This window comes from Ipomoea nil, unplaced genomic scaffold (genome assembly GCF_001879475.1).
Source record: "Ipomoea nil cultivar Tokyo-kokei standard unplaced genomic scaffold, Asagao_1.1 scaffold2144, whole genome shotgun sequence".
NCBI classification, from domain to species: domain Eukaryota; kingdom Viridiplantae; phylum Streptophyta; class Magnoliopsida; order Solanales; family Convolvulaceae; genus Ipomoea; species Ipomoea nil.
Window position 1 is genome coordinate 2,313,811 of NW_017618572.1, and position 25,421 is coordinate 2,339,231.

General features: G+C 32.1%; 1 pseudogene; it reads left to right on the plus strand.

Annotated features, from left to right (window-relative positions):
* The first annotated feature begins 10,962 nt into the window (after positions 1-10,962).
* Positions 10,963-15,615, plus strand: LOC109148627 (annotated as a pseudogene).
* Positions 15,616-25,421: the final 9,806 nt, after the last annotated feature.

Below are 25,421 nucleotides of genomic sequence, written 5' to 3' on the forward strand. Positions count from 1 at the left end.
CAACAGGTTAGATTATATAAATTTTTCTAACAAACAATTATCATGTTTCTAGTATTTAATTATAAAAATGTTCCATCAATTTTTGCAATTTTATAATTATGTTCCATGCCTTTTTATTTGACATTATTTAGTCCTCAAAATATTAATTTTTTTTTTCTTTTCTAAGAAGCGTCAAATATATTACTAGAATTCTACCATGTTTCTAGTATTTAATTATAAAAAGAATTTTTCATATTTTTGGTCCCATGACTATAGTGACACTCATGGACGGAGGAGCTACTATGGGAAAATTATACTGTGTAACCGTGTGCACCATGCATGGTGCTGAGTGCACAGTGTTCTATGTTCATAATTATTAAACTATATGTTCATAATTAACGGGCATTGCCTTATTCTGGCATTCAATATGGAAGTAACGGGCAAGCAGCAAATGTTCTGAAATCATTGCCACCTGCATTGGCAGCGTTCATCTCAAATTTGCCACCTGTTGAGGGCCCATCTCCAGATGCTGATTTTGTCATATCTCTGTGCCTGCAAACCAACATTCCTTCAGCACACTCAGGATCTGTTCCATCTACGAGCGATCGCTCGGATTCAAGCAAATTCAAAACAAGACACAGACTAGCTGGAAAGAGGAAAAATATGGATGATGACACGACGACTGTGCAGAGGCAGCCTCCACCTAGAGATCTTTTCAAGATTCGACAACTATAAGTCTCGGGTTTCCAGTTCACACACACGATCGGTATCATATGGGACTGCAATTTCTGGAGACCTCTCTGGCAGCGGCAGGAGTGGCAGCACCACTTGATAGCAATTACCAACTCATACATCTTCCATTTTCATGTATTATTACTTAGGCTCCCTTTTGTATCATTACCATTTACTTTTCTTCTTGTGTTATGTATGTTGCCCCCTATTCTGGGTCCTGAGACGGTAGGAAAAGCTCCTTTCAGAACTAATTATGTAACAATCCATACTATATATAAAAACAAAATTTTTCATTTTAATTTCCCGCCCAAAAGACTCCTGTACTATTAAAGGTTTGCGTAATATTGTAAAAATATGATAATACGATTTTTGTAAAGCGGTGACGAAAGGTATAACTTGGACAAATCTTTTCATTTTCTAAGTAGACCAGATCCATTCGTTCGTATAGCATTCGATCGTAGACACTTCTAGAAACCGTCTAACAGATGGACAAATTGTAAATTTTGAAAGAACTTATTGTCAACCTCTTTCAGATATGAATCTATCTAATTCAGTTGATAGCAATTAGCAAGTCATACATCTTCCACCCTGTACATTAAATATTTTCATATATTATTACTTAGGCTCCCTTTGTATCGTTACGTACCATTTACTTTTCTTCTGATCTTGTGTTATGTTGCCCCCTATTCTGGGTTCTGAGACAGTAGGAAAAGCTTGACCTTTTCTGAACTAATTCTGTATCAATCTGTACCCTTTGTCTCTGCTTAATTAAGAATATTCTTTACAGAAAAAAAAAAAGTCAATATATACTTAGAAATGGAAAATGGTTACCAAATTCTAAGAATATATAATTAAGCCATGAGAATAACGGAAACAAATTCTGCGTAATAAATGAAAAATTCCATTGGAACTCTGTGTAATTTTATATGGAAATAATAATTTATTATTTACACAAATAATAATAATTCGAATATTGATTTTACACCAATAATCCATACTATATATATAAAACAAAATTTTTCATTTTAATTTCCCGCCCAAAAGACTCCTGTACTATTAAGGTTTGCGTAATATTCTAAAAATATGGTAATACAATTTTCTAAGTACTTATGATTCGACCATCCACTTAGATAGGTAACCAAGATGCTATCGCACTGCATGGTAGTTGACAATACAATTATAGATTAAAATTACTAATAATAATAATAATAATAATAATAATAATAATAATAATAATAATAATAATAATAATATATACTATATATAAAAACAAAATCATCAATTTAACTTCCCGCCCAAAATCATCAAATTTTAATATATTGTTTTCTACATTCCTATTCATATAATACTTCTATATTAAAATTCGTATTCTAATATTCTAAAATAGTGTAATACAATTCCTAAAAGAAAATATATTTTTTTCCTACTTTTCGTACTATAATTATACATTAGAATTCTTATTCTAATATTGTAAAATAGTGTAATACAATTCGTAATAGAATATATTCTTTCCTACTTTTATATTCGTACTACAATTGTATACTAAAATTCCTATTTGTAATACAATAGGACAATATTGTATCGTTATTTCGCCCCCACTCAAATAATTTTCTGGCCCAAAGAAGAATGAGTGAAAGTGAGGAGACAAGATCCCAGATGGAAAATTTTTGCAAAGAGCAATGTAATCGTGAAAAGAGCAAACGAGTTATCCACTCTTTGCGCCACAAATGTTGTTATCATATGTTTCTCCATTTGCGGTCAAATGTTTGTACACGTTTTTGTGGGTCCTATTAGATTGAGAAAAACAAATGAAAAGTAAGACATGTGCGCGTTTCGCGCATCTACTGGGCGAGTAAATATAATTTTTTTTCTTGTATTTTGTTAAATCTAACCGAACAACTAATGCATTTGATACCATCATCACTAGCTAACATAGCAAAATCACCAAAATAATGGACAAAATTAATTAACTAATTTCCCAATTACAAAAAATGTCTTGATCATACACAAATCAAAGATAAAAAAAATGATTGAAATTGAGGAGACAAGATCCCTAATGCCCGCCAATTTATGCAAGGAGCGAAATGCAATCGGGGAGAGAGCAAACGAGATTTCACTCTTTGGCTCGCAGATGTTGTTATCATATGTTTCTCTTTTCCTAGTCAAATATTAGTACACATTTTTTGTGGGGCCCGTTAGAGATAGAAAATCAAAGGAAAAGTAAGACATGTGCGTGTTTCGCGCATCTACGGGACTAGTTAATACATTTTTATTCGTGAATTTATTTTAAATCTAACAAAACAATAAATGCATCCGATATCATCATCACTAGCCGACATACAAAAATCACCAAATTAATTAACTTATTTCCCAATTGCAAAAATTTTCAAGGAAACAAAAAGTAAGGACACAAGATCCCAGATTCCAATTTTTTCAAGGAGCGAAATGCAATCGTGAAGGGAATAAACAAGATATCCACTCTTTGCCCGCAAATGTTGTTATCATATATTTCTCCATTTGCAATCAAATGTTTGTACACCTTTTTGTAGGCCCTATCAGAGAGTGAAAAACGAAGGAAAAGTAAGACACGTGTGCATTTCGTGCATCTACTCGAAAAGTAAATCTAATTTTTTTTTTTTTGAATTTTTTTAAATCTAACAAAACAATGAATGCTTCCCATACAATCATCACTAGTCAACTTACCAAAATCACCAAAATAATGGACCAAATTAATTAACTAATTTCCCAATTACAAAAAATTTCTTGATCATACACAAATCAAAGATCAAAGAAGGACTGGTGAGGAGCCAAGATCCCAGATGGCCAATTTTTGCAAAGAGCGAAATGCAATCGTGAAGAGAGAAAACGAGATATCCACTCTTTGCGTGGAAAATGTTGTTATCATATGTTTATCCATTTACGATTAAATATTTGTACACGTTTTTGTGGGTCCCATTAGAGAGAGAAAAACGAAGGAAAAGTACGACAGGTTCGCGTTTCATGCATCTACTATACTGGGCGAGTACGAAAGTCCACTTTTTTTTTTTTTTGAACTTCTTTTTAAATCTAATAAAACAATGACTGCATCCGATATCATCATCACTAGACGACATACCAAATTCACCAAAATAATGGACCAAATTAAATAATAAATTTTGCAACTACAAAAATATTCTTGATTATACACAAATCAAAGATCAAAGAAAAATGAGTGTAAGTGATGAGACAAGATTCCAGATGATAATTTTTGCAAGGAGCAAAATGCAATCGTGAAGAGAGCAAACGAGATATTCACTTTTTGCGTCACAAATATTGTTATCATATGTTTCTCCATTTGCAGTCAAATATTTGTACATATTTTTGTGGGGCCCGTTAGAGAGACAAAAACAAAAGAAAAGTAAGACATGTGCGCATTTCGCCATCTATTGGACGAGTAAATATAGTTTTCTTCTTAAACATTTTAAAATCTAACAAATTAAAACAGTTAATGCATCTGATACCATCATCACTAGCCAACATACAAAAATCACCTAAATAATGGACCAATACATGCACAATAAGCGCCTACTTGATTTAATTTTTTTTTTTAAAAAAACCCAATAAGTTACACCTTAGAGAGTAAACATTTAAAATCTAGGCTCCAATTCACAACAGGTTGGATTATATAAATTTTTCTAACAAACAATTATCATGTTTCTAGTATTTAATATAAAAATGTTCCATCAACTTTTGCGATTTTATAATTATGTTCCAAGCCTTTTTATTTGACATTATTTAGTCCTCTAAATATTAATTTTTTTCTTGAATATAGTATGAATTAATTAGGAATATTAATATAATGACTTGATTAGGAATATTAATATAATAAATTAATTATGACAATACCTTAAATAAATAAATACTCCGTACAATTTTCTTTTGAAAAATCTTACAAATTTATAATTCTCATATTTTTCACCTCTAAATACAATGAGTTGATGACTAAAAAAATTAAAGTCTTCATTTTACATTGCATCCCTCTTTTCCTTGCAGGTGACTCTCTCATTCCCTTCTTGGAGAAATATAAAAACAATGTAGGAGTTGTACTTTAATTTTTGTGTGTGTGTAAGTTACGTGCAACATGTGTGCATGCACGATACACATATTGTATTTGTACTCATACATTAAAAGATATATAATACAGTGTGCATATATATGTATAATATTATATTTCGAATAATTATAATTAAAAAGAAAGTATTTTTTTGAAAACTAAAAAAAAAATACGGAGTATTTAATTAGCGTTGGTACCGGCCGAAATCTTGGTCGCGTGCCATTGTTGCTTCCACTTTCACGCTCCATTCTTGAGTTCCAATAAGAATAAAATAATTGAAAACTGTCACCAAAAATTTTAATTGAAAATATTTGCTTTCAAAAAAAAAAAAAAAAAAAAAAAAAAAAACTGTGATTGTATTTATAGGGTAAATTTTAATAAAGATCCTCTAACTATCGTGATTATTCAAATTTAGTCATTTTTTATTTTTAATTTTGTCAAATGTAATCTTTGATTATTAAAGTATTTTCACCAATGGTCTATCCGTTACATTAGCCTTATTTTTCTGTTGAGTTAAGAGGTATATTCGTCTTTTCATAGTTTCAATATCTTCTTCCTTTACACCCCTCCCCCCTCTCCAGCTCAGTTGGTCACAAGGGTAAAGTTTGATAACAATGATTCGAGATTAAGTCTCATCATCAGTGCCAGTGTGGGAGCAACTTCTCAAAGTGAGGGGTCCTTGTGCGCAGTAAGCAAATGTCTAGCCTCTGTATTTAGCTGAGTTACCATGATTTACGTTGGGGATTCAACCTTTTGGAAACAATTAACCCCCCATTAAATTAAAGTCAAAACCCTTAACAAAACACCTCCGAATATATAATTAAAAATTATTGTAATCATAACATAAAAAACTTATAATATAATTCAGTCTATACGACATTATAGAAAATTTCAGAAGAAAGTCTTATATCGAAATGAAGATTTGGAACCTAAAAAGAAAATATTGAAGAGAATGATATTTCAACTGTAGTCAAAGACAATTATTCTGAGCCCCTGCAAATTGGACACAGTTGGGCTGCTTCAAGTGCTTGCACCATAGACTCTACAAGCTGCAAATTAAATATAGAATTACTAATTAGAGTTAGTAATTAACAGCATAACATTGAAATATTAAATAAAATAAAATAAAAAAGAATAAAAAAAGTCCATCGCACGCACCACGCACGTACGAAAATTAATTTACAAGACTAAAACACTAATTATATTAAAATTTTAAATTTCAATTATCTTTTACAATTTATTAAAATACTAAATTTTGATTATCAAATTTGAAAAATATCAAAAAATATTTAAAATGTTATTGTATAATAATTATAATAATAATAATTTTTTTTATAAATATTAACATTTATTTTTTAAAAAATAACTAATTAAAACGTAAATTAAATCAATTTATTTATTATATTACTCTAATATATATGATAATGTCTATATATTATTTTTATCAATATACTATTAACTATTTATTATTCTTAACTTAATCATTGTAAACTATTTCTAAGCTTTTAATAATAATAACAACAACAACAACAACAACAACGATGATGAACATTTTATTTTTATATTATTATTATAACAATTATATTATTATACACAAAATAGATCAGAACTCGTGTATATTTGGGATGATTAAATTGAAATATTAAAATTTATTCTTCATTGTTAACTTTTATCAACATATATTAAATTATTTTTTATATCAATATATTATTTTTCTTACGAAAATTCTTAATACAAATAAAATTCTTTATAGGCTTCATTTTATAACGGTATTTAATCATATTTTAAGTGTAATACTTTATAAACTACGTGTATTAAATTAAACAAAATTGATATATATGGAGTAAATTGAACAAAATATTATAGTACATAGACTTCACGCATATTGTGACCTAGATTTTTAAATTAGATATCCCACAAATATGATTTATTTTTATAAATACAATAACATTTATATACCAATTTTTTATTCCAAAAGACTCTTTAAATTTTATTCCAAGCAAAAATGAAAATACATCACTGAAATAATACATTAAATATATTATCTACTATATATATATATATATATATATATATATATACACACACACACACACACACACACACACACACACACACACACACACACACACACACACACACACACACACACTACAAGAAATTTTACATTTAGTGACAATAGAAGTTGTCACTGAAACTATCAATTTTGGTCACTATTGAAATTAGTGACCAATTTTTGAAGTCGTCACCTGTCGTCACTATTATAGTAGTGATGACTTTTGAAAAGTTATCACAATTACTCAGTACTTTTGTGACAATATTTACTTACACTAAAAGTAGTATTTGAGTTATAACGATAGTTGTCACAATAAATGTATAATTTGAGACCAAATATTTTATTACAAAAAATTGATCTAGTAACAACTAAAATCGTTGCAATTAATTATTTTATTGTGACAACACTTTAGTCACAATAGTTGCACTTATTTGTGAGAATTGTTCTTGACGCAAAAATGATTATCTGTGACTACTTGGTCACAATTCTTTTTTCAGATAATACTAGCCTAATGCACAAAATATAAAATTATTTATTTCAAAATCTTGTCATAATTAAATGTTTTAATTTAATTATTATTTGAAATAAAATAATTCCTCAACAAATGTTACTCGTAGAATACCACTCGACATGCTCATCAGAAAAGAATAGACATTACTCATTGGCACTACATGTCATCGTGACACTTCATGTCACATGTTCCAACCTTATGCCATGTTCCAACCTTATGCCTACCCCCGACCTTATTACAGTTCCAACCATTACCTCCGAGAACTCCTGTACTTCTGAGTCCAACCTTATGCCTCCGGGAACCGTCGTTCCCCACCTACAACCACCAAATCAACAACCACCGATCTCGCCGCAATACACGAGGGTACCGATCATTTCAATCACACAACCACCAATTACATGAGCCTGAAGCCTAGTTTACAACTCCAATATCATTTCATGGCCACCACGAGGACCACATCTGTACCTTGGTGATTAATGTCTCATACCATTAACCGTGCAATCAAGGTACAGCCAACGCACACGCTTTCATAACAGGAATCAATCAATGGATCACAACAAAGATATGAAACCATACTCAACAAGGAAGGATTACAATCCGACTCCAACGATGATCAACACGAGTTGTCATCCACAAATAGGGAAGAACAAACTACACACACTAGCATTTCAACATCAAACTAGCATGCTTATCAAACGGGTAAACCAAACATAGTTTCGAAGAACATGCAAGATTCATCATGGTTCAACGAATCACAAAGTTGAATACTTAGCACGATTCAAGACACCAAATCCTACAAGGATTCCTAACATACCGTTCTAGACATACGAAACACCAAGAAGACACTCAATTAACCCAACAAAACAACATCGGGAGGTCAAAACATCAATTACCGAGTCAAAAGAATCACGGGGAACAAATCCCCAACAACCAACCACATTGTACCCCACGGGTGGGGCCACGGGTGGACCTCTACCCGTGGTACCACCCGCAGGTACCACACCCACAAACCACATGTACCCCGCGGGTGGTGCACTACCTGCCGTTCCGCCAGCGGGTACACTGTTGTACCAAAAATAATCTCTTCGGGGATTTTCAACAACAAGTCCAAAACACCCAAAATCTCACAAAATACAACAATATGACTTGAACCCAAGAAATAGCCAAGCAATGGCATATAAGAACCCTAATAACGAGCTCTAGATATGCATTCTCACAAGACAATGCATCAAATCTCACATTTCATAGCAAAAATCACAAGTAGAAGTCAAGAAATCATCATATAGGTTAATAGGTAATTAAGAAAATAGATTTTGTAAAGCATGGGTTACCTCTTGTTGCCTAAACCTTCACTTTTCACACCCTTAAAGATTCTCCTAAAGCTCTCCTTCAACTTCAACTTCAAGAACACACCAAATGACAACAAAGATTCTATCTTTTAGAAAAGACACCTAAAAAGGTACTAAAACACTAAGGAATCAATGATCTTACCCTCCCTTATGCTCAATGTTAAGAAAGTTTGAATCTTGGAGACCAACTTGAAGAATCTAGGATTGCCCAAAACTTGGTTTGAAGAAGAAGCTAACAATTTTCTAGAGAGAATGTGGAGCTTTTATGTGTAGGGTGTTAGGGAAATGAAATGAAGGATGACTCTAGGTTAGCTTGGGGCACAAACATAAGGTGAAAAGTCTTCTTTGCCCTTACTAAAGTGAGAAGTGTAAGGGGACAAGGGAACAATTCATAAAGCATGGAGTACAACCCATTGACTTGGATTGACTAGTCAATTTCTAGTCCCCCGACTATTGAATTTTCAGGATTTTAAGAATAAATTATCAATTAAGCTAGGATTAATTATCTAATTAATCCTTAAATAGAATTTGGATTTACGGGGTGTCACAAATTTCCTTTTTTTTTTTTTAGAATTTCAAAAATGAAGAGATGGGAAGAAGAGGGGATTTTTTTTTTTTTTCTTTTGCTAGTAGAAACGGCCAAGGTAGGAAAAAAGAAGGAAGATAATATATATATTGATCATCATCCAACCCTAGTCAAGTTAGTAATTAATGATTTTTTAGTTAATTACCTAAAGATTTCGCTCATATAAAAGCATACAATATATATCTATTAAGATAATTACAACCAATATATATATATATATATATATATATATATATATATATATATATATATATATATATATATATATATATAGATTAGCGCTCAAATGCGGCAGTGGCTTTAGGTGCGGCTGTGCGGCTATATCAGCATCGTCCATTTTGCTTAATCTAACGGCAGCGGCTAATTTATGATGATTTAAAGATTTAAGCGCGTCCTGATAAGTGGGGGGTGTTATGGTAATTGCAGTGGTCATTTATATCGGTAGCTTGTCAGAATACACCAACAGTGTTAACAAAAGACACCAATAGTGTTAGGAAAAAGCACCACAATGAAATGCACAAATACACCAAAAAACACACAACACACCCAAAAAATACACCATATAACTCACCACCCCAATGGTGTATTTCTGAACACTGTGTGATGCTTTTATTCATACCTAATGGTGCGTTCTGGTGATGCGTATCTAATTTGTGCATATTTTTTTTGTGTGCATTTTCTTACATGGATGGTGTATATTTGTATAACTATTAGTGCACCTGCACTGACCGCATGGGAAGGCGCGGGCGCACCTGAACTTGACACCAACACGAATCTTCAAATACACCACAGTAAGGTTAATAATGCACCAATAACGAACATAAAACACACAACACTATGATTTGATATATTCAGGTGCCCAATGACGACTTTAACCTTTCAGTTCGCATAGTGTGAGAACGTGCGCGAAAATACCGAAAAAGCCTGGATGAATGTGATTCGTTGGATTTATCTAATCTAATGGCCCACAATTAACCGCACCGCCGCACCTAAGTGCACTGCCGCACTTGAACCTTCCTCTATATATATATATATATATATATATATATATATATATATATATATATATATATATATACTATACTATACTATATTTAAGTGTATATATATATATATATATATATATATATATATATATATATATATATATATATACTATACTATATTTAAGTGTATATATATATGTGTGTGTCTGTGGCGTATAGTATATATATATATATATAAGGTAGGATAATATTATATATATATATATATATATATATATATATATATATATATATATATATATATTACTTACATACAAATAATATATGTACTACACATATAATACATAAGTATATAAAATGTACACATATAATTATATGACCCAAAATAATATGTACACAATTTATATTAAAATAATTATTTTGTATTTCAAAATATTACCCACATATTTATAATCAAACATTATAATTATACATATTTTATTCTATATTTATTTATAACAATAATAATAGGATAAGGATAATGTGATAATTTTAATTTTTTTAAGGCTGGATTAGAAAAGAAATGAATGATCAATCGGAAAAATAAGAATTTAGAAGGGATAAAAAAAAAAACCAGATATCACCTTTACCATTCAAGGTTCTAATTTGGAAGATATATAATAATGACATTATGGTATTGGATATGCCTGATTTGGATGCTGCAACTGTTGAAGTAAGCTCATCAAATGTTCATATCATGAGTATCGAAGAAAATGAAATTGATAGTGATGGAGATGTTTTTATTAATGATAATGATGAGATTCCAACATCTGAAGATGAGGAAGGTGGTGATGATGATGATTGGGTAGTAATGAATTTGTATTTATAACTTATGAATTCTTTACTTCTTATATTTTGAGTTTGAAGTTTTCAAAAAAAAAAACATATTTTGAGTTTGAATGGTTAATTTTAATAAATCTTTTTGAAATATATTGCTACTAAACATATACATGTTTATTTTTCAAAAAAAAAAAATTTATATGAAAAATTAGTAAAATAAGTAATAGTGAACGCATCTGTCACATAAGAACGTTTAAAAATGAGTGATTATAAAATTTATTTTCACAATTACATTCATTTAACATAATATCCAACTATTTAACTATAGTGACGACGTCATTCTAACAATTAATTACTCGTCACAATTATAATAAATTAGTGACAAAAAAAGAAATCAACACAATTATTGTCACAATTTAGTAATTTTTGTTACGGAATTATATATAGAGCGTCACAAATATTTGTAACAATTTCATCACAAACAATATTAGTGACAACAATATTTCTTCTCACAATTGTTTCTCATTTCTAAAGGTACAAATCAATTGTATTTTTATTGACGAAAAACGTTGTCATAAATATTATCAACAAGAGTGACCAACAACTATTTGTCACAAAAAGTACAAAAATTTGTGTCAACATTGTTTTTTGTCACAATTACATTCATTCCCGCCATAACTATAATGCCGCCAAAATAAACATACATTTAGTGACAACAAATAGTGACAACGCATGTTACGATACAATTATTCTAGTAACAGTGACAACTTATTCGTAACAAATACGTACTCGTCACAATTACCATATAATCTGTGACCAAAAAAAAATTATCACAATTACACCACACAATAGTGTCGAATTATTTTTTTGGTCACAAAAAGAGTATTATTTGTGACTAAATTATGAAGTGTCACAAAAAAATTGTCACTAATTGTCTTTATTCTTGTAGTGATATATATATATATATATATATATATATATATATATATATATATATATATATATATATATATATATATATATATATATATATATATATACATATACATATATATACACTAATAAGAGCCCATTTACGCCTGTAAAAGTAAAATCCTCCTATTTCATTTTCCCGCTCAAACTTTTGTAGTCAAATTAATTAAATATTTTATATTTTATTGGTCAAATAATTAATAAAGCTTATTTGGTAAGCAAATGAAAAATAGAAATTTAGTAATATCAATATTATGAATTAATTAGGAATATTAATATAATGAATAGATTAGGAATAAGAATAATTGGCTAAAAATGAATCTGATATTACTAATTGACTTAAAATATAAAAGGATCACTAATTGACTAATATTCTACTATTAGTCACCCATCGTGATGGACTGAATGTATTAGCTCTAGACGATGATGGACAAGATTGTGTTGCTACTACCAATGTCATCTATAAAGAAGTTTTAATAATGTGTAAATACAATCGGTGATATTATATATATTTTTTAAATGACAAATTTTTTTATATATCTAGACAAAAATATATCTTGCAATTAAGATAACAATTCATTCATATAACTGAGTTGCTAGAAAATGAGCACATTTGCCTAATTTATTAAAAAAAAAAATATTAACCAATGATAAATAAAATCTCCAAAGTTACAGCACCGCATGTGTACATCTACACATTAGCTATTAATTTGAGCAATTATTTGCTTAAATTCAAGCAATGATAACATACATTAAAACACACAAACGATCCAAACCATATATTCAATTTCACTATATAATATTTGATGTTCTAATTTAAATAAGAGTGAATTCCATTTTTGGTCCTACTGTTATAGGGGCGTTTCCAATTTCAGTCCACTTTAATTTTTTTTGCCACTTTACAACCACTGTTATTGAATGTGTTCCACTTTTAGTCCACCGTTAATATTTTCGTCAAGAGGCCGTATAATCAAAGGGTATTTTGGTCTTTTTATGTTTGTCTCTTCTCTTTTAATCCATGCGCTTCGTCCTCCTCCTCCGATATTCGAAGATGGCTCTTCGAACAACGAGAATGGGAAGCCAAAGCTACATCGCTTCGTTCGTTCCAACATGGGCCGGCGAGGTTTCTTAGGTTTTAGGTTTAATGTTCTCATTTCTTTGGTCAAACATAGTCTTGGATGAGAAGAAATGTCAAAATACACCTAGATTACACGGCCTCTTGATGGAAATACTAACGGTGGGACTAAAAGTGGAACACATTCAATAATAGTGGTTATAAAGTGGCAAAAAAAATTAAGGTGGACTAAAATTGGAAACGCCCCTATAACAGTAGGACCAAAAATGGAATTCACTCTTTAAATAATTATATATCGATTCAAATATTCAATCCATTCCGTGCATCGCACGGGCGAAAATACTAGTCTTATTAATAACACTTTTCCTTATCTTCACTTGTTTATTTTATTTATTTCATTCCTTCCCAAGTTAAATTAAATATTTTCACATTTTAACCCGACTCAAATATATTTTTGGCTTCTACTCTAACTATCGTGTATTCTATCTGGCTGTTTGATATTTTGTAATTGACATTTGTATCGTTATTTCGCCCCCACTCATATAATTTTTTGGCTCCGTCCTATCAGGATATATTGATCCACGACTTTCAAACCATGCTGTTGTTGTCAATCTAGCTTAGCTTGATGAAAGAAATAAAAGATAGATCTCAGGAAGTTCCGATCCCCACTTTTTGAAGAACATATATATAAAGTCAGAAGATGGAATATCCATAGGGAAGGTCAATTAAGAACGTGCACCGTAACCACATTTGAATCTATCATATCGAATCAAGATTTGTTGCCAGTACGTACAGTGGTTGATCTCAATTCGAGCAGCTTATATTACACACCAACATACATTTTATTCTCAAATTGAAAGACCAGGCCGGGGCCATCTTCAATATGTGCTTCTTTCAAGTTAAAGATCAAAAATTGGAAAAGATTTTCACGTACCTCAGCGATTCCAACTCCATATATGCTATCCCAGCCGCCATAACGTTACTTTGTAAGTGCGTATTCACTTCCACTGCCAGAAGAAGTGATCGAACCCGGCCTGATGTGATGATGACAAGGAAATTAAATTAAGGAGCCTAGATCAGAGTATATGATCGACTTGATATTCATCTATTTTATTTTCTAAACATACAGTTATTATTAATATAATAATCATAATCATATTCACGTACACTAGAACTAATTAATATTATATATATTCCTATTACTTATCTGATTAGGATTAGGAGTATTTGCATCCCTATATATTTAATAGCCCAGCAGCACCCCTGCATCTTTAACAATTCATCCCTGCAACATCATATTGAATCGTGTATATATATATATCTTTAGCAACGTAACAATAATCCCTACATACCTGCGCCATTAAATTTCTCTATCTATCTATAATATATATATATATGGCTTCTCATATATATACTGCAGCTTTATCATGTTTGCTTCTGCTGCTCCTCCTTCTCGCAATGCCAAGCGCAGCAGCTGTCCCCTACATTTTACGACAAACGCATGCCCTAACACTCTAAACATCATTCGCATTACCGTAACGCAAGCCGTGTCCCGTGAGCGGCCAACTTGATCCTCTTCCCCAGAGATCTCAGATGGAGGAACCCTGTCGCATGGCCGCTTCCTTGATTCGCCTCCATTTCCACGACTGCTTTGTTTAGGGTTGCAACGCTTCCATCTTAATTGCTCGACGAGTCACCAACCATTGAGAGCGAAAAAACGGCGTTGCCAAACCTGGCCTCTGTCAGGGGTTACAACGTGATAGAGGCTGCTAAGGGCGAGCTAGAGAAAGCTTGTTCCGGTATTGTATCTTGTGCTGATGTATTGTCTGTGGCTGCACGTGATGCCACTGCTGCTGTGGGAGGTCGGTCTTGGACAGTGAAGCTGGGAAGAAGAGATTCAACCACAGCACCATCGATCTCCCCAGCCCTTTTGCAAATCTTGATACACTTATATCCAGCTTCGCTACCAAAGGGCTTAATACAAGAGACATGGTTGCCTTGTCTGGTGCACACACTCTCGGCCAAGCTCAATGCTTCCTATTTCGCGATAGAATTTATGCCAACCGTACTGACATTGATGCCGGTTTTGCTAGCACTAGAAGACGCGGATGTCCTAAAGTCACCGAAATTGGAAATTTGGCACCGCTTGATTTAGTGACCCCAAACTCCTTTGATAACAACTATTACAAGAACCTGTTGCAAAAGAAAGATCTACTTCAATCGGATCAAGTTCTATTTAGTGGTGGAGTAACTGACAATATTGTTTCAGAATACGCCAGGAACCCTCAGGCATTCCAAGCAGATTTTGCATTAGTCATGATTAAAAGGTCTCAAATTCAGCCGCTCACAAGTCAAAATGGGATCATTAGGAAGGTCTGCAGTGCTTTGAACTAGCTTCAATTCATTTCTTCAATTTAAAATTAGTATTTCCTCTCCATCAATTTAATTCATTGTATTTCTTTTCTTCATAACTGTACTCAATCATGATCCGATTTACAAAAATGCATGTAATAATTAATTTTTTGTACTTTTCATTATATATCTACAACGTAAGCAACCTTCACTGTTTCTTTTATTGAACATACATTATATTTTTCCAACTAAATGAAAGTTACGTTAGTTTTTTTTTTTTTTTTTTTTTGAATGCTTACTAGCTCTATTACATTGTAGTATCTGTTCATATACTTTCTCAACCTACTGAAACACAAAGAGCTAATAACGCCTCCACTGAGGCTTGAACTCACAACCTTCCTAATGGAAGTCCAACCCGGGTACCATTGGACCACATAGTCCTGGTAAAGTTACGTTAGTTATTTGCAACAAAGTTAAAACATTGTAAAGGTATTGCCTATAAATACATTGGCTGTATTTGGCCTAAGATTTCTGTAAGGAGTGTTTATCGTTTCCTAAATTCCTGTGCAATTTAATGCTACAAAAGATATTGTTGAGTTTGTCTCATATAGCAGGGATTAGGAATATGAGTTTTTATGAATAGAACTGAAGTGGTTTGACCCATTGTATAGGGACGGCTTATAAATATATTGGCTGTATTCCTAAGATTTTGACATGTTGTATCACCCTATCACCATCACTATGAATTAAAGAATATCCCTAAGGTGTTGTATCACTCTATCACCATTACTAAGCACATTGTCTAACCACGTAAATCTTGTATTCCCTACCTTTCTGTCATTATTATTGTTTCTTGATCTTGTTCATCTCAATACACATATTGTAGGCAAGACAATATAATTCATATGAAAGTGATAAATATCTAGTCTTATGAGGTAATCTATTGTAAAAAAAAAAATAAAATAAAATAAAATAAAAAATAAAAAACCAATACGTTACACATTAGAGAGTAAACATTTAAAATCCAGTCTCTAATTCGCAATAGGTTGGATTATATAAATTTTTCTAACAAACAATTATCATGTTTCTAGTATTTAATTATAAAAATGTTCCTTCAACTTTTGTGATTTTATAGTTATGTTCAGGCCTATCTTTTTATTTGACAATAATTTGTTCTCTAAATATTAATTTTTTAATTTTCATTTGATCCTTCCCCCAAAATGTTGAATTCACAACCACAAAATTGTTATTCTTCATTTTCTATTAAGATAGCTATGTAATTATGGTTCATATAATATGTTGAAAATGAAATAACATTCATGTGAATATAATAGATCTATTGTAAGGAAAATAACTATTCTTAGGATTATGTTGGTACCATTATGCTATTCCTTTAGGACAAGTTTTTGTGTGCCCATGAGAGAGAGAAAAATGAAGGAAAAGTAAGACACGTACGTATTTTGTGCATTTACTGTGTGAGTAAGTAAATCTAGTTTTTTTTTTCTTGAATTTTTTTAAATCTAACAAAACAATGAATGTATCCGATACCATCATCACAAGCCGACATACCAAAATCACCAAAATAATGGACCAAATTAATTAACTAATTTTTCAATTACAAAAATTTTCTTCATCATGTGAGTGAAAGTGATGAGACAAGATCCCAGATGGAAAATTTTTGCAAAGAGCAAAATGCAATCGTGAAGAGAGCAAAGAAGTTATCCTCTCTTTGCGCCACAAATGTTGTTATCATATGTTTCTCCATTTGCAGTCAAATGTTTTTACACGTTTTTGTGGGTCCCATTAGATCGAGAAAAACAAATAAAAAGTAAGACACGTGCGCGTTTCACGCATCTAGTGGGCGAGTAAATATAATTTTTTTACTTGTATTTTGTTAAATCTAAAAGAACAATTAATGCATCTGATACCATCATCACTAGCTAACACACCAAAATCATCAAAATAATGGACCAAATTAATTAACTAATTTTTCAATTGCAAAAATTTTCTTGATCATACACAAATCAAAGATAAAAGGAAAATGACTGAAATTGAGGAGGCAAGATCCCTAATGCCCGCCAATTTATGCAAGGAGTGAAATGCAATCGTTGAGAGAGCAAACGAGATATCCACTCTTTGCGTCGCAAATGTTGTTATCATATGTTTCTCCTTTTCGAGTCAAATATTTGTGCACATTTTTTGTGGGGCCCGTTAGAGATAGAAAAACGAAGGAAAAGTAAGACATGTGCGCGTTTTCGCGAATCTACGTGGCTAGTAAATACAGTTTTTTTTTTTTTGAATTTATTTTAAATCTAACAAAATAATAAATGCATCCGATAGCATCATCACTAGCCGACATACAAAAATCACCAAATTAATTAACTTATTTCCCAATTACAAAAATTTTCTTGATCATATACAAACCAAAGATCAAAGAAGAATGAGTGAAAGTAAGGAGACAAGATCCCAGATGACCAATTTTTGCAAGGAGCGAAATGCAATCGTGAAGAGAACAAACGAGATATCCACTCTTTGCCCGCAAATGTTGTTATCATATGTTTCTCCATTTGCAGTCAAATGCTTGTACACGTATTTGTAGGCCCTATTAGAGAGAGAAACATGAAGGATAAGTAAGACACGTGCGCATTTTGTGCATCTACTTAAAGAGTAAATCTAGTGTTTTTTTTTCTTGATTTTTTTTTTTTTATAAATCTAACAAAACAATGAATGCTTCCGATACCATCATCACTAGCCAACATTCCAAAATCACCAAAATTAGGGACCAAATTAATTAACTAATTTCTCAATTACAAAAAATTTCTTGATCATACACAAATCAAAGATCAAAGAAGAAAGACGGGTGAGGAGACAAGATCCCAGATGGCTAATTTTTGCAAGGAGCGAAATGCAATCGTAAAGAGAGAAAACGAGATATCCACTCTTTGCGTGGCAAAAGTTGTTATCATATGTTTATCCATTTCGATCAAATATTTGTACACGTTTTTGTGGGCCCCATTAGAGAGAGAAAAACGAAGGAAAAGTACGACAGATGCGCGTTTCACGCATCTACTATATTGGGCGAGTACGTAAATCTATTTTTTTCTTGAACTTCTTTTTAAATCTAACAAAACAATGAAGGCATCCGATATCATCATCACTAGACGACATACCAAATTCACCAAAATAAAGGACCAAAATAATTAACTAATTTTGCAATTACAGAAATATTCTTGATTATACACAAATCAAAGATAAAAGAAAAATGAGTACCAAAAAAAAAAAATCAAAGAATAATGAGTGAAAGTGAAGAGACAAGATCTCAGATGACAGTTTTTGCAAGGAGCAAAATGCAATCGTGAAGAGAGCAAACGAGATATTCACTTTTTGCGCCACAAATGTTGTTATCATATGTTTCTCCATTTGCGGTCAAATGTTTGTACACGTTTTTGTGGGTCCCATTAGATTGAGAAAAACGAATGGAAAGTAAGACATGTGTTGGAAACCAAAACAATGTCGACCAAAATATACAGGCTTGAAAATAAATAGAAAGAAGAAACTTGAAAATGTCTGTGGCGTGTTAATAAAACACATCCTTAAAAGCGATTTTCTGGTGACGGTGTAGTCAGAATTTTCGGCACGCTTTCGACTGGCAACACAAACCTGCTACCCTTAACTTACACCAGTTATTGCGTAGGTGAAACTGACTTTGCTCAGACCAAGACAAAAGGAATAAGAGAGAAAGGCTATGTAGAAATTGTGTTCCTTTTTCACTATGTTGGATGATGCTTATATAGTGTATAAAATAAAGAGCAAGCTCCATTTTCATCCATGAATTAGCGCAGTAGGGATGTGATGCTAAGAGTGTTACACGTGCCCATGACCTCCCTCATACGTTGGCAACGTGAACCAACTAATCCAAAATAGTAGGCGCATGAAAGAATGACTATTCTGAATGTATTTTTAACAACATGTGCTCATTTCGTCATCTACTGGATGAGTAAATCTAGTTTTTCTCTTGAACCTTTTTAAAAATCACCTAAATAATGGACCAATATATGCACAATAAGTGCCTACTTGATTTAATTTTTTTTTTCTTTAAAAAAAAACCCCATAAGTTACACATTAGAGAATAAACATTTAAAATCTAGTCTCCAATTCACAACAACTTGGATTATATAAATTTTTCTAACAAAAACAATTATCATGTTTCTAGAATTTAATTATAAAAATGTTCCATCAACTTTTGCGATTTTATAATTATGTTCCGGGCCTTTTTATTTGACACTATTTAGTCCTCTAAATATTAACTTTTTTCTTTTCTAACAAGCGTCAAATATATTGCTAGAATTCTACCATGTTTCTAGTATTTAATTATAAAAAGAATTTTTCGCATTTTTGTCTCACGACTATAGTGGCACTCATGGACGGAGCTACTATGGGGAAACTATGCCGTGCAACCGTGTGCTCCATGCATGATTCCGGGTGCACACTGTTTTATGTTCATAATTACTGAACTATATGTTCATAATTATAAAGCTATATATTCATAATTTTTGAACTTCATATTCATAATTATTGAACTCTATATTCACAATTAAAGAACTGTATGTTCATATTCCCAATTGTTGAACTCTATATTCACAAATCACAGAACTATATGTTCATAATTTGATAACTATACAGTTTAGAAATCATGAATCTATAGTATAGAAATTATAAATCTACAGTACGTATATTATGAATCTGCAGTATAGAAATTATGAATCTACTGTATAGAAATTATAAATCTGCTGTATTTAAATTATGAATCTACGGTTTAGAAATTATGAATCTACAGTATAGATTTTATGAATCTACAGTATAGAAATTATGAATCTATAGTATAGAAATATTGAATCTATAGTATAGATCGAAATTATATATGAATCTATAGTATAGAAATTATGAATTTGGAACCGTGTGCACCTTGCATGGTGCACACGGTTGCACGGCATAACATTCCGCTACTATGGAGGCAGTCAAGGTAGCTGCCCCCACGCTCGCATGGGTAGCTCAACTGGTCATAGAGGTGAAACTTTGGAAGAATGACCAGGGATCGAGTCTCACCAGCGGCAGTGTGAGAGCAACCTCTCAAAGTGAGGGGGGCTCCTTGTGCGCGGTGAGCACCGGTCTAGCCTCTGTGATTAATGTTCAGTTGACTTGTGCGCGGTGAGCACCGGTCTAGCCTCTGTGATTAATGTTCAGTTGAGTCACCATGATTTACAACCTCCCACCGCTTTGTTGGGCCGGGGTGTGGGGGGCCCTTAGGGTTGGGGTTCAGCCTTTGGAAGAAGGTAGCTGCCCCCACACCCCCACCCAACCTCTTTTGGCAAATTATTTCATGGACCATGGTCCACATAGTGTTGTATGGACCATAAAAGAAAGCACATTTTTAATAAACTCAAAGTACATTATTTGTGTATTGAATGTACATTATATAAAATAATGTACTTTTAGTATTCAAATAATGTACTTTCTCTGAATACAAATTACGTTTTTAATATACATAAAGTACATTATTTGTGAACTAAATCTACATTATTTTATATTATACAAAATATGGTCCGCACAATAATGATTGACCTCTTTATATATATGTATGTATGTATATATACAACACTTTATGTTTAAAATATTAATAGTTTGAATAGTTTAGTTTGTTTAACTCCAAATTTTATATTTAATAAAGTGTGTGGTCATAGGTTCAAATCTTATTAATAACACTTTTCCTTATCTTCATTTGTTTATTTTATTTAGTTCATTCCTTCCCAAGATAAATTAAATATTTTCACTTCAACCCTACTAAAGTATATTTTTGACTCCTATTCTAACTATCGTGCAATCTATCTGGCTGTTTGATATTTTGTAATTGACATTTATATCGTTATTTCGCCCACACTCAAATAATTTTATGGCTCCGTCCCTGGTGGCATTATCAGGATATATTGATCCACGACTTTCAAACCATGCATGCAATCTCAGTGTGTGCACGACTATTGTTAGACACTAGAATTGCTTCTATAACCACCACAAAGTTAGTTGTAATGGAGTGTACAATTGCAGGCCATCATCGATGCTGCTTCGTATGTCCCACCACCTCCATCAGAAGAGCAAGTGAAAAGAATTGCAAAGTTGTAAGAGTTCACTTGCCCTGTCTTCGTCATTACTGTTTCTTCCATGGGATTGCAAAATTTTAGCTTTGTCAACTTTCCTAAGACTGCATTGCACTAGAGTTATGACTATAGCCCGACAATTGACCCCCTCTTTCTTTCCTTACCTTCCATTACAACTCAAAGAGCTCTGGGGAGCGTATAAATGCCTTGACAGCAAGAAGGCTCTTTCCCAGAAGAAGGGTATGAGAAGAAGCAGGGATAGTTGGGATTGAATATTGATTGATTTCACAGGTTTATGAATTAGGCGCAAAAGTTCTTTCCAAACACAGGTATGAATATGGAACTTCATCATCGATCACTTTCTGTGATCTCTATGTTCATAACATTGATAAAATGCACTGAGAAACTCATGCTTTAAGCTCTACAGGTATTTCAGGCAATCATCACTTGTCTCTAAAGGGGAAGTAGAAGTCACCATTTTCCCAACACAAAACAGTTTTGTCGTAGTGAAACGATTGAACAAGGCGGAGTCGAGGCAAGGGGAGAACGAGTTCTGGATGGAGATCAAGATGCTTTCTCATCTCCGGGTTCACCGTCGCAGGAAAGAGATAACTAGTTCAATGGGACGAAGCTTTGGTGGCAAACCTAACTAATAATTGTCATGAATGGACAGAAATACTCCCAATCTTAACACCCAGTTAACGTAAAACCTAACGGAGGACCAATTTAGGGTAATTTTTAAAAGTCAAGGGACCACATTGGGTGTAATTGAAAGTCGAAATGCAAAATTGAGAATGAGACATAGTCAAGGGACCAAAATAGGTAAAAACTCTTATTTTAAGTACCATGGTCCACATAGTGTTGTATAGACTATAAAAGAAAGTACATTTTTAGTAAACTTAAAGTACATTATTTATGTATTGAATGTACATTATATAAAATAATGTACTTTTAGTATTCAAATAATGTACTTTCTCTGAATACAAAGTATATTTTTAATATACTAAAAGTACATTATTTGTGAACTAAATGTACATTATTTTATAGTATACAAAATATTGTCTGCACAGCTTGTGTGGACCATGGTCCATACAATAATGAATGACCTCTTTATATATATATATATATATATATATATATATATATATATATATATATATATGTATGTATGTATGTATGTATGTATGTATGTATGTATGTATGTATGTATGTATGTATGTATGTATGTATGTACAAAACTTTATGTTTAAAATATTAATAGTTTGAATAGTTTAGTTTGTTAAACTCTAAATTTAATATTTAATAAAGTGTATGGTCATAGGTTTAAATCTTATTAATAACACTTTTCCTTATCTTCATTTGTTTATTTTATTTAGTTCATTCCTTCCCAAGATAAATTAAATATTTTCACATTTCAGCCCTACTCAAGTATATTTTTTACTCCTACTCTAACTATCGTGTAATCTATCTGGCTGTTTGATATTTTGTAATTGACATTTGTATCGTTATTTCGCCCCCACTCAAATAATTTCTTGGCTCCGTCCCTGGTGGCACTATCAGGATATATTGATCCACGACTTTCAAACCATGCATGTAATCTCAGTGCGTGCACGAGTATTGTTTTTTTTTTTCTTTGCGAAAATGGTCATTCCGGCCCATTTTCCGTAAATTTTTGACCGGAGTAAGAACCATTTCGAATCAAAGGTCAAAGAAGAATGAGTGAAAGTGAAGAGACAAGATCCGAGATGACCAATTTTCAATCATTATTGTGTGGACCATGGTCCACACAAGTTGTCTGGACCATATTTTGTCTACTGTAAAATAATGTACATTCAGTACAAAAATAATGTATGTTGTATTAAGGGGATGTACATTATTTTTGTTCTGAGTGTACATTATATTGTATAATGTACATTCAGTACAAAAATAATGTACATTTAGTATATTAAAAATGTACTTTTTGTTATGATCCACATAACATTGTGTGGACCATGGTAATGCAAGTGCAAAAACCAAATACTACAAGGTAGGTCCATATATACTAAAAACTTCCCAATTTCGACCAAATATCTATTAAAATTATACTATAATCATAATTACATGTCAAACAGAACTACATTTAAATGCAAATTAAACAGAATACAACCACATAATTAATTGTAGCTTTAATTTTCAAGAAACTCTAATTAAAGTTGGTAGTTGTTGTCAATAATCTAGCTTAGCTTAATGAAAGAAATTAAAGATAGATCCCAGGAAGTTCCGATCCCCACTTTTTCAAGAACATATATATAAAGTCAGAAGATGGAATATCCATAGGGAAGGTCAATTGAGAACGTGTACCGTAACCACATTTGAATCTATCATATGAAATCAAGATTTGTTGCCAGTACGTATAGTGGTTGATCTAGATCAATTCGAGCAGCTTATATTACACACCAACAGCTTATATTATTCTGGAATTGAAAGACCAGGCCGGGACCATCTTCAATATGTGCTTCTTTCGAGTTAAAGATGGAAAATTGGAAAGGATTTTCACGTACCTCAGCGATTCCAACTCCATATATGACATCCCAGCCGCCATAACGTTACTGTGTATTCACTTCCACTACCAGAAGAAGTGATCGAACCCGGCTACAGGGAAATTAAATTAAGGAGCCTAGATCATAGTATATTCATCAATTTTATTTTCTAAACATACAGTTATTATTAATATAATAATCATAATCTTAGAATTAATTAATATTATATATATTAGGATTAGGAGTATTTGCATCCCTATATATTTAATAGGGCGCTACATCTTTAACAAATCATCATATCCCTGCAACATATCGAATCGAATCTATATATATATAAATCTTTAGCAACGTAACAATAATCCCTACATACCTGCGCCATTATATTAAATTTCTCTATCTATCTATAATATATACATATGGATTCTCATATATATACAAACTCTGCCAACTTTCCAGATATACAAAATCAAAGCACCTTGCCTTATTCTGGCATTCAATTTAACAGTAACGGGCAAGCAGCAAATGCGGTGGGTGATGTTCTGAAATCATTGCCACCTGCATTGGCAGCGTTCATCTCAAATTTGTCACCTGTTGAGGGCCCATCTCCAGATGCTGATTTTGTCATATCTCTGTGCCTGCAAACCAACATTCCTTCACTTACAGCCAAACCACACTCAGGATCTGTTCCATCTACGAGCGATAGCTCGGATTCAAGCAAATTCAAAACAAGGCACAGACTAGCTGGAAAGAGGAAAAATATGGATGATGACACAACAACTGTGCAGAGGCAGCCTCCACCTAGAGATCTTTTCAAGATTCGACAACTACTTAAGTTGAGTTCACACACACGGTATCATATGGGACTGCAATTTCTGGAGACCTCTCTGGCAGCGGCATGAGTGGCAGCACCAGTTGATAGCAATTACCAACTCATACATTAAATATTTTCATGTATTATTACTTAGGCTCCCTTTGTATCATTACCATTTACTTTTCTTCTTGTGTTATGGAAAATGGTTACCAAATTCTAAGAATATATAGTTAAACCATTATAATTGTGAGAATAATGGAAACAAATTCTGCTTAATAAATGAAAAAATTCATTGGGAACTCTGTGTAATTTTATAAGGAAATAATAATTTAATAATTATTATTTACACAAATAATAATAATTTGAATATTGATTTCACACCAATAATTCAAACTATATATAAAAACAAATTTTTCCATTTTAATTTCC